Here is a 12,317-nt window from a genome sequence, read left to right as displayed (position 1 = left end):
ACTACTTTTGCATCATCAGCCCGTGCGGTCTGTTCGCGCGACCGGACACTGCCAGCTTGGACCGAACCAGAACATCAGTTTCCTCCCGTCTCACTTGCAGATTGAGCAACTGTTGCCCAGTAAAAAAAAACAAAAAAAAAAAACACACACACCCCTTTTCCATTAATAAAGACACAAATATTTAGTAACCTATATTTAAACACGTGTGTACAGATCACAACATAAACAAACAGCTGTGCGTAACGTCAATCTTTTTCTTTTTTCTTTAGTATTTACCTGAGAGGGGAGATGTGAATATCTGCTCACTATGATGCCAGGCTGATTGTGGTTTGCTGTGAGAGATGATAGTTTATTTGTTTTCAGTTTTATTTGTTATGGTCGCGTGACGATGCGGCTCAATAAATCAATAAGTAAATACATAAATATAGCAGATAATCGTGTAGTGTCAACACAGCAGTAATCCATCCTCATCTTTCATCTGTGCAGCCTTTGATCTGTCATCAGTGTGACGGGACAATCGATATACGTAGATGTTCTGAATGTGTGCTGTAATCTGTAGGTGCTGATTCAAATCTTCTCTTCCACGGTGAAATCAAACGTCCGCCTTGCGCGCGCGGCGGATTTAAAGGCGAGGAGAGGAGCTCATTTGATTGGTGAAGATCTGACTCGGCTGTGTCAAACCCACTCCACGCCTTCTCTCCTCCCTCTATGCCATTTGCGCCGGTGGGAGGGAAGTAGGCGGGATGCGCTCCGCTGCGTTTCGAAGGAAAATCGCAATCTGCTCCTGACCACTCCCCGTTGGCGAAGTGAAGGCGAGGCGCAGGCCTGATCCGCTCCGCCTGCACCTAGTTCACGAAATTAGAGCCCTTTATCTCCGCGTACCCGTCTCTCTCTAGCTGTCCTTTCAAAATAAAGGCCGAGGAAAAAAAAAACCCCGACTCCTGAGCACCTGTACTGCGAAGGAGACTCAACAGATCCAGGCTTTGTGTTCATGCTGCAGCTCAACTAAGTCCCGGTCCGAGTTAACACGGTACTACGAAGCTGGTTATCAACTTGGTTTGTTAAGACCGGCTCTCTGCTTCATGCTCTGTGCGCGTTCACATCAATTAAGGCGTTTGGCGTCATATTATTCTACTTCCTCACTAAATGGAGCGACAACGGGCTGATTTCAGCCAAGAGCAGCAGGTTGTTTTGATGGAGAGAGTATGAGCGATACAAAAAATACTGATCACAGCCTGAAGCAACAGTGTTGATGCAAATACGACGAGATGAGGCTTCTTTTAATTTCTGACAGCTCTACATTGCGCTACTTTTAAATATGAAGCTTTATTCATTTAAACTAAATAAACTACAGCAACAACTCCAAATTTTTGTTTTTTTATTGTTAGGTGAAAATTATTATTGTAGCCTATAATTATTGTTTTCATATAGGTATTTCACTGATTGCAATTGCGTGTGTGTTTTATTGAAAGCGAGGCTGGTATGAAAATAGGTTTCAGTGCATTTTAGGTGCTGTAAATGTGAAAACAGCGGAGACCTATTCAAGATTTGCGTTTGGGCAACACTGACATATAACAGGCGATCGTAATATCGGAATGAATTTATTCATGGCCACATTAAGTGAAATTAACTTTACCGATTGAGGGCTTAGAACCAAAAGGGCGTAAGTGACATTTGACAAACTTTACAGGAGAGGCAAAACAAAATTTTGACCAGACTTCAATCAACTGTATTCATTAACCTTAAACCACAACATTGCAACCACAGACATGCTTATATGAATGAGTATTTATGTAATAAACTTATGACATATTAACACAATGAACATGTTCTTAAACATTTTAAAATCAAAAAAATATGTCAAAAACGTCACATACGCCTTTTTGGCACCAAACATTTCCAAGTCTTCTAGGACATATTGGGCGTATCTGCTGAACAATGCATTGAACTGATTGAATAATTAACACTTGAATAAGTAATTAATTGTCATGTAACTCATTCATTAATTATTTTAAAAGGGTCCTATGTTCCCCGCTGTTGCTGGACGAAGGACCTGGTCTTTTTACTGTACTAAACTTAACCAACTCCTGTCTTTATTGCCTAAACCCAACCAATGGGACAATTACACTTCTCACTCAAAGTCACAACTCAACTTCTCACTCCAAAATAGGCAAAAATCTGCAAAGTCACAACTCCACTGCAGGTATGGGACAAAAAATGGCATGTTGCCCTGGTCTTTTTGGGGAAAAGCGGGGAACATAGGACCCTTTTTCTATGAAAGGGTTCTATGTTGCCCAGTCACACACATAACAGGTACATAGGAGCTGGGGAACATAGGGATGACCCCAGTACGGCTCTCAAGGCATGATTATGTCTTACTGTAATCACTCTTGTGAGGGCATACATTCAAAAACAACTCTGACTCATCTTTAACTTCTTTAATATAGGATTCATCAGTTTGTTTCATAATATTCATCAAAATCTTTTCTGCCTCAGACAGTTCCATGTCTGCAGTTTTCTCAGCCATTTTCATTGCTGTTTAAGGGCAACAACTACACTTACGCCCTTCTGGCTCTGAACAAACATGTGGGTCCGACATGTATTTAGATGTATTTTTCAGGGCCAGAAGGGCGTAAGTCCACTTACGCCCTTCTGGCTCCAAACATTACTCACATTTTTGAGTTAGGTCTTTATTGTTTTGTTGCTTTATTCAATACAGTTTGATCTCAGATGGGTCACATGGCATCATTGGATAGAGCTCATCAAGACCTTTCTTTTGATATATAGAACTCATTTTCACCCAAAATGTCACTTACGCCCTTTTGGTTCTAACCCCTCGCGATCATCCATCTGATTATCTGTCCTGCTGCGAGCTGACAACTTCTTTCAGCGGTGACTGTAGGCTATATAAAAGTGAAATATATAGGCTATAGCCTAATATATAATGAGCTCCTGACGCGAGTCGGATCAACAGCTGAGCAGCGTATTCCCTCAGCTGAACGTCTGCAGGCGGAGACGCTCAGAGAGAAAGTCAACAGCAGCGGATCAAACGCTCGTTCTCTGATCCAGCGCCTCAACGTCATCTTGCGGCCCGGCCCGGAGTTAAAATCAAACGCACTCCTTCTGCTGCGGTCGAGTTGAACCGAGTTGAAAACAGCGCCACTGAGCTTCCATAGAACTACCGTACATTGAGTTTCAATCAAGATTCCAGCACGGCGGCAGACAATTTCAGCGAGGCGGCCGCCTCAAAATTTATAATGCAGAAAAAACCCTGCTCACTGTCCCTTATCTTGCCTTGGAGAGATTTATTTTGGTTGTCTGAAAGTATGATGTCGAGTGAACTTTTTAATGAGGATATGACTTTGCATGGGGAGACAAATAAAATTTGGTTGCTTAGACACAGCGTTCCTATGTCATTTACAACCACAAGATGTGTCATGTAAACTGTTTTTTTTAAGTTATCTATTACAGGGCTTCCCACAAAGGGAAAAACACTGGTCTTACTAGGCCTGGGACGATAATAAATTTTGCTGGACGATATATTGTCCCACAAATTATTGACGATAATCGATATTATTGACACATTTTTTGAGAACAAATTAACCACTAATATAATAATAATAATAATTGGAATGACAAGAACTTATATACTATCCCAGTGTTTCCCACAGGATTTCAGGAGACCATGGCGACCAGTACCACCCCGGGTGGTACTGGGGGGGGGGGTAGCATTGGTGGCGAGCGATATAGCGCAGCTGAGCAATTAGCGCTATATAGCGCATTTAGCGCGCGCCCCTGTCTGTGTATCTATGTGCAGGCAGAGATCACGTAGACACACTGTGGGCCGCCACAGACTCGTTAATTAATGGGAAACACTGCTATCCTAAATAAATAAAATAAACAAAAAATAATAAACAGTGCAGTGCAGCTCTTCTGTCCAATAACGTTACACACCTGAAGGTCCACTTTTCATTCAAACAAACTAATATGACTTCCACAGATGTAAGATTTCATCAATGAGACTAGCATTTATCTCCTAAAAAGTATTAAACCAGCCGGTGGTAAACCTCTAAAAACCTGCTGATAAGTTTTCTTAGTCGTTTTCTCCCCCAATGACGGAGGTTGACCGGCCCGTGAGCTGCTGCAGACGGCTGCAGACTGTGGGAAGCCCCGCTCCTCCTGCTCGCTGCTACCACATTAGCTCCAAAAACGTCGGAGGAAATCTCCTAACAGGCGATATGTGGATAAACTGACCACAGACTGGGCTGCCAAATGCATTCTGGGAAACAAAGATCCTGGATGACTGAAAAGAGGATTCACTCCTTTCATTCTGCTATGAAAGAAACGGCCCAGGTGCTGAGACCGATGCACAGAGTGAAGCCTCTTGTCATCCAGCCTGGTTGGAGGCGAGAGACCACTAAAACAAATACTGTACGTGCGCATGCACATGGCGATATATCGAGGCCGGAAAATTATCGAGTTAAGTTTCATTTATCGTGCGATTAAGGCGAGACACCCCAGGTGAATAGGGTAAAAAATTTAACTAACAGCTATTGCCATGAAACTTTCTATGTTCATTACTTACATTGAGACAATTATTATTATTTTTTTTTATTATTAACTTTTTATTGATTTTCAAATGCAACAGATTAAATCCAAATACATTCCATTTTATTATTGAACGTATTAACCCAGAATTCCCCCCTCCCCCACCCCACCACCCTCCCTCCTTCACCCACCCACCACCACCCAGCAGTGCGCTAGTGCAATAAGAGATCTGTTAGGGCAGATATAAGATTTGTCCATACTGCAATTGTGCTAGTCTTAGCATTGTTTATCCTTGCTGTTGAGAGTTCCAGGTATGCAATGTCCAAGAAGCTTCGAAGCCAGTGAGTTTTTGAGATGTCATGGGGAGGTTTCCAGCGTTGGACAACAATCTTCTTTGCCGCTGTCAGACCTGCCAACCAGATTTTGCGTGTTATTGCCCCAAGGGAGAGCTGGGAGTCATCATTCAGAAGGTGTATAGCAGGTTCCATTGGTAACTGTACCCCTGTTAGCGCTGCTATCGTACCAATGACCTTCTCCCATAAATCTAAAATCCCCGGGCATTCCCATACAACATGTGCAAAAGAGCCAAAGGTTCCCTGGGGACAAAATGAGCAATATGGGTCCGTAGTTAATCCCATTTGATGTCTAATTCTAGGTGTTAGATATGCTCTGTGACAGAATTTCAGGTGTATATATTGATGATTAGGATATTTTGATGCTCCAAATACATTGTCCCAAATCGTCTTCCAGTCTAAGTTTTGCCCCGAGTCTGATAAATCTCTCTCCCAGGCTTTCATTCCTGCTGTGGGCATATATTTCTGAGAATTCAGCTTATCATATATGTATGAAACTGTACATCTGGGAGCATTTTGTATCCATTCCAAAATGGGGTGGTCTTTTAATTCTGTCCCCCAGGGAATCCGGTAGGCTTTACATGCTGATCTTATTCTGAAGTAGAAAAACAGAGAGTTTTTGCTAATACCATATCGTGCTATCATTTCTTGGAAGTCAAGAATATTATTCACCCCACTAATATCCTGGAGCACTTTAATACCCTTACTCTGCCACTCTCTATTAACAAAAGGCTGTCCCCCTGTTAGTAATTGATTATTGTTCCATAGTGGTGACGATTTAAGTACCACACATTTTTAATCTTTAAGAATTTTTCGGCTGCTCTAAACACCTGAAGCACATGAGACAGAATCAGACCATAATACAAACCACTTTTTTTGGAAGATATACCTACAAGAAGAAAATCCTGCAACCTAGTTGGTGCTATTAAGTGCTGCTCTATATCTTTCCAGGCTAATATCTTGTCATCTTCAAACCAGTACCTAAGACTTTTTAACAAAAATGCCCAGTGGTACAGCTTAAAGTTTGGACATGCTAATCCCCCAGCCTTCTTATTGCACTGAAGAGCGGACCACTTTATACTGGGACGCTTGCCATTCCAGACGTAGCGTCGCAGTAAACGGTCTAGTTTTTGCCAATATCCTATTGGGGGTGCAAGTGGCAACATCGAACTAATGAAATTAATGCGAGGTAGAACGTTAATTTTAATGACTGATATTCGTGCAGGGATGGACGCTGGTAGGTGTCTCTACCTGTTTATATCTTCTTCTATTTTTTTTAGAATTAAGGAATAATTTGTTTTAGCCACCTCTGATAATGAATTACTTATTCTGATACCTAGGTAAATGACCTCCTTTGAAACCTTAATCTGTGGGGGAAGAGATATTTTGCTTTGGTCTGTGTTAATCAGCATAAGTGCTGATTTTGAGAGATTAACTTTGTATCCTGACAAATATCCAAATAGCTCCAGCACCTTTAAAACATAGGGCAGAGTCTGCTGAACGTCCGCCATATACACTAATGTGTCATCTGCATAAAGTAATATCGAATGTGACGTTGCGCCTATTGTAATGGGGGGAATCTGTGTGGAGTTCCTAATTAATTGTGCAAGTGGTTCGATAGATAAGGTGAAGATCAAAGGGGACAAAGGGTCTCCTTGTCTTGTACCCCGTCCTATGTCAAACAAATTTGAAAAGCCTCCTCCCACACAGACCCGGGCTGATGGATTAGCATAAAGTGTTTGAATCATACTTATGAATTTATCACCAAACTTAAACTCTTTCAGGACCCTCCACAAGTATGGCCACTCCAGGCGATCAAACGCCTTTTCGGCGTCGAGAAATAATAAGCCGCATTCACGTGGGATATCATGTGATGCACTCAATATGTGTAAGAGCCTGCGGATATTGTCAGAGGCTAATCGTCCCTTGACAAATCCTGTTTGATCTGGATTAATTATTTTCCCAATTACAACCTCAAGTCTGCTAGCTAGAACTTTAGAGAATATCTTAAGGTCAGCATTTATCAAGGAGATAGGACGATGGTTGGCGCACTCCAAGGGGTCCTTACCATGTTTAGGTATAACTATGATTAGGGCCGTATTAAGGTCTCTATGAAAAGAACCTCTATCAATGGCATAATTCAACGTCTCTAACCATACCGGTCCAAGTATATCCCAAAGTGCCAAATAGAGTTCCACAGGAATACCATCTATACCTGGAGTGCGGCCTTTATTTGTAGCTTTAACGGCTTTAAGTAATTCCTCTAGCGTAATAGGAGAGTCAAGTAATTTTGTGTCCTCTAATGACAATGTAGGAAGTGCCAAATTACCAAAAAATTCAGTAAAGTCATTTTCTGAGGGGACTGAGCCACAAGTATAAAGTTTTTCAAAGTATAATTTAAAAGCCTCATTTATCTCTTCTGTTGAAGTCACCAGTCCCTGTTTTGCACATTTGATCGCTGGTATAGACCTCTTAGCTTCCTGTTGTTTAAGAGTGAATGCTAGAAGACGACTCGGTCTGCTGCCCTCTGCATAATATTTCCGTTTGGTTATATGGATCATATATTCTGCCCTGCTTCTCAGCAAATCATTTAGTTCTGCTTGCTTCGACTTGAGTTCATTTTCTATGATTTCTGAGTAATTTCTTTTGAGGTCATTCTCAATGGCTTTACACTGCTCCTCCAGATTTTTAATCTTTTGCACCCGTGTTTTGTGTAGGTATGAACCAAACCCTATGGCATTATTTCGTATGAAGCCTTTAATGGCGGCCCAGACCACCGCTACACCTGAAACACTATTTCTATTCAAGTCTATGAACTCTGTTAGTTTAACTCTTAGTTGTGTTAAGAATGTGTCATTATTTAGGAGTGTGGGGTTAAATTTCCACCTAGTTGCTTTATTTTTAATTTTGCCATATTTAAAAGTAGATATAACTGGGTTGTGATCAGATAAACGCTCCCAAGCGTGGGAATCCACTTTGGTAGCATATTCTGTAGGTAGCCTCTCGGGTCATCCCCCTCTGCACCGGTCGGTAGGTTTACCAGCCGCACATTATTCCTCCGGGATCTGTCTTCCAGATCATTTAGCTTCTTTCGTAGCTGCGTCATCTCCGTGAGGCATGCTTTGGTGTCTTTTTCATTCTTATGCAAGTTAGTCTGGATGCTGTCTATTTTGTTGAAGACTGTGTTGAATTTTTTAGCATGGATGTCAGCTTGCTCTTTAACGACCGTAAAATGACGCCATTCTCTACCATTTGCTTCTGTATTGGTACCAGAGCTTTTTCCAGTGACTCGTCTAGCTTGTGTGCTACCTTCTCTTGCAAAGCTTTCATCTCGGAAGCTAACGTTAGCTTGATTAGCTTAGCCACATCGTCTGGTGGATCGCTAGCTTGGTTTCTTCCCCTGGTGTCTGGCTTCTTGGCGGGGGTTGGATTATTCTTTGAGGCCATGTTTCCCGTTACGTCGTCAACCAGATCAGATTTATAAGACTGCCTTAGAGCCCAAAAAGCATGAAAAAGGAGGGTTGTCGGTGCTCAGTGCCGTGCAGCCATTTTGCTTCGCGCCTCACCGGAAGTCTCGAGACAATTATTTTTTGTATTACATGTTTTCTTAAATATTATGCTTAAATATGGAAATGAGACATTTTCAAAATTCTTGTTTTATTTTGTTGACATATTAAAGTCAAAAGTTTTTACAGAGGGGATTTTGGATATCTCTTTTTATCACTCTGTAAATGAGAAAATACTGTCACCAGCCCAAAAAAATTAAATTTCGCCCTGTTTTTAGGTATAAATTGTTGTATAAATCAGGCTGTGAATGATATATCAACAATCCCCTCTGTAAAAACCTTCAGAATATAGGCAGGAATACAACTGGAAGGTTTGGTGTCTGTAAGTGCTGCTGAACTGGAGATTTCGGGTCCAGAGTATAAGAAAAAGCTCATTTTGAGAAAACGGCCTTTAAAGATTCTATTGCAAAAATTCCACAAATTGGCTCTATGCACAGCTCTACTTCCTGAACTTAAGGCAGCTCCTTTATTTCCTGTCTTACATTATTGGACAAACTGATTAATCCAGGTGTGTCTGACCATTGTGACTACTCAGACACACCTGGATAAATCAGTTTGCCAGTAAATAAAAGAGCTGCCTTGAATTTAGAAAGTAGTGGAGCTGTGCATAGAGCCCATACTGGAAACAAGGGTGTCTGGCCACTGTGAATTCCAGGTGTAGGCCAGTAGGTCAGAGAAAAAAAAAAAAAAAAAAAATAAGACAAATAAGAAAAACACTTTAGGTGTAGTTGGGCTCATCTGTAATATGACAACCAATGTTTTCAGTTTCTCTATGTCTGGCTAATCATCTCTGGCCCATGTCAGTGTCACATCCGTTTCACCTCTGTCACTGAGAAGTAAACTACTGCAGAACACGTGATTCTGAGGATCGATGTTAATTTTAAGCCCTGTACCAGCGCAATTGGGACATATTAAATCTCCGATCAGTTCATTCAGACGTCATGTGTAAAAAAAAAAAAAAAAAAAAAAGCCACCGCTGTGTATCGCGCTGTCTCCGACGGCATCCAAACACTCGTTTTTTACGGATGACAGCTTCCGCGATGACGCACTTTGCAAAGGGATGTGTTATCGCTCGGTGAGTTTCTGTGCTGTGTCTTTTGTTGTCTAGCAAGTGAGAGTTGCTGTTTTATTTTATGTGAGTATTTAAATCGATTTCCTTTGCCCATTTTTAAAAGTCCCTCCGTGCTGTTCAGAGCGCATCACGTGATGCTTCTAAACGAATCACGCTGTCGGAGAACGACACCAGCCAATGAGACCCTCCCTCGTACTTTTACGATTCGTTGCTGGTACAAAGGAAATGACCATTTTTGGAACCGACAAATTAGTGCAGGAGAGAGAGAGAGAGAGCTTCACAGCGATACCTGATATGACAGGAGTCTGAACAGACGCGGCTCAGTACGCCGCGATAGAACGCTCAGTTCTGGTGAATTTAGGAGAAATCTACAGGCGACACCAGTCAAAGTGAAGTAAAATAAACACCCATAATGTGTATTTTAGACCATTTCTTTGTATTAGTCTGAAAGAAGACATGTTATGGAAGCAAAATAGCCCAAAATCTCAAAATTGACAAGTGCATGAAAAAACGATGTTTTTGCCTGCCGTGTCTCGCCTTAATTGATTTATTGATTATCGTCCCAGGCCTAGGTCTTACCAATGACATTGCCTTGTTCTATTAAAGTCTCCCAGTTAGGCATGACAGTGTGACAGAGACTCAACAAGCACAAGGTCAGGAGAGGCAGCAAAACACAATATGGTCGTCATTAATTAGATTAATTACACCTGTGCTTTTCTTACTGTGACATGTCAAACATATTGTTTTGTCAAAACGGCTCTGCAAGAGAGACAGACTGTTGCCCATGTATGATGTAACAATGTAACCTTGTTCCTGATGGACAGTATCATTTTGAATGACAGGCTAAATAAAGAAACAGCCCAATCCCAAGCTGGGGCTGGAACTGACATATTCACAGCAACAACAGTGTGGAAAGCACAGGAGGAAAGATTTAACAGTGTTACTGTATGCTAACTAGTGTTAGCACAGGTTGTTACAGTGATTGCTAATGGAGGCATCAACTCAACCAGTGATTGCAGCTATCTTAGCAAGAACACTGTGGCCAGACTCTTTTCCCAAGCCTATGGAATAAGGAATTAATTTATTAAATGACAGGACAAGGCATGTTGCTTTTGATTTGTTATGTTTTATTGTGTGGCAGTTATAGCCAAATAAGTAGTGTGTGCCTGTGCAGAAGTCAATAGCAGATGCATCAGTGATTGAGCTGTTTATTTATAGTAAGGTGTCTAGTTTTATTTCCCCCTGCAGCTTATTGAATTTCACTGACACACACACACTGTTTTGTTAATAAAAGGAAATTAAAGCGATCTGCATATGACATGGCTTTTACATAGCATTCAGAACTTTCTTACCACAGTATTAATACATATCATGATTCATTTAAACCATATAAAAATGGTTAATTGATGAAATGACAAGACTGTCTTTGTTAATCCTGTAAATTAAATACCTGACAAATCAAAGCAACACATCACATTGATGCCAAAATCGAATAATAATATAATATTGTCATAAAACACTCCTGTTCATTGATTTGCAGCGCTGCCCACAACCGCCTAATACATTCAGCGGTATTAAATTAATTGCTGTCATAAATAGTGTGACAAGATCTCTAATGGTAAACAAACTCATAATGCCACAACTTGTATATCATCACATCGCTCAGACCTGCTGCACATGGATTATAATCCACATGCTGATAAACTGATCATTTGAGATGAAAGGATACCACTAAAACAATATGGACATTTATGCATGAGTATTAGTTTTAAAGTAATGCATGAAAGTTTGTTGTTGAGGAGCCCAAATGGCTGATGACCCCTGATGCAACTGTAAAAAAAGATGGTTTTCCACGGAGAGAGCAGTTTAAAGGGATTGTTGAGACCGTGGAGGTGTTGTGGGCTTATAAAGCAATGTCATTTACAATGGTTCACTTTGCCCTTGAGTGTGCATGTGGGTGTGTGGGTGTGGGTGTGCGTATGTCGGCGCATGTTTGTTTGTGTGTGCTTCTCCGAGAGTGTCCTTGATTTTCAGTCTTATTCTCCCATGATCATCATCATCAGCAGCAGCAGCAGCTCTCAGCAGAATGATGTAAGTCAGTCTCAGGGGAGGCCGAGACAAATGTGCGCTTTGTCACAGAGACGTGCATCCCGCTGTTCCATCACGTGATATTTTTTGGCGGACAGACAGGGTGGGAGGAAGTATTGTCATCTGTTCCAATCCAGCAGCCATTACCCTCCTAATACTTTCCGCACCTTGTTTCCCCCCTCCCTCATAGTATTGTCCCTCCACTCATACAATTATCCTCTTATCTCCTCACATCCTGTTCCCTCTCCTCCTCTCATTAGCTGAGGAGACAGCAGCAGTTGGGGGTATCAAGCTGAACATTTTGTGTGTATGTGCTCACGTGTGTCTGTTGACATGTTTGTGTTTTTCCCTGGAGCCCGAGCATGTTGGCCAGTAGCAGGGTTGTGTCTTTAAAAGCAGCTCATTAGTGTGTCCACTTGGACAGTTCTTTCTTCTTTAACAGATGGTTTCTGGGCGCATCAGGCCAACGATGCTCTATCCCTCTAATGGAGCAGAACGACTGGGGCCAGCACTGAGCCGATCCTGTTTGCGCTCCTATTAATTATCGTTCCCCAACCAACTTAAACTCCTACAGTCCTAAATGCATGCGGAAGCTTTGTAAGGCTTCCTTTAACATTCACATCAGTGCCAACGCACTCCTCTGATCATCAGAAAACGCTGACTGCTGATGTATTTTTTATTGATGTGCTC

This window comes from Trachurus trachurus, assembly GCF_905171665.1.
Source record: "Trachurus trachurus genome assembly, chromosome: 10".
Taxonomy (NCBI): Eukaryota; Metazoa; Chordata; class Actinopteri; order Carangiformes; family Carangidae; genus Trachurus; species Trachurus trachurus.
This window is presented reverse-complemented; position numbering follows the sequence as displayed.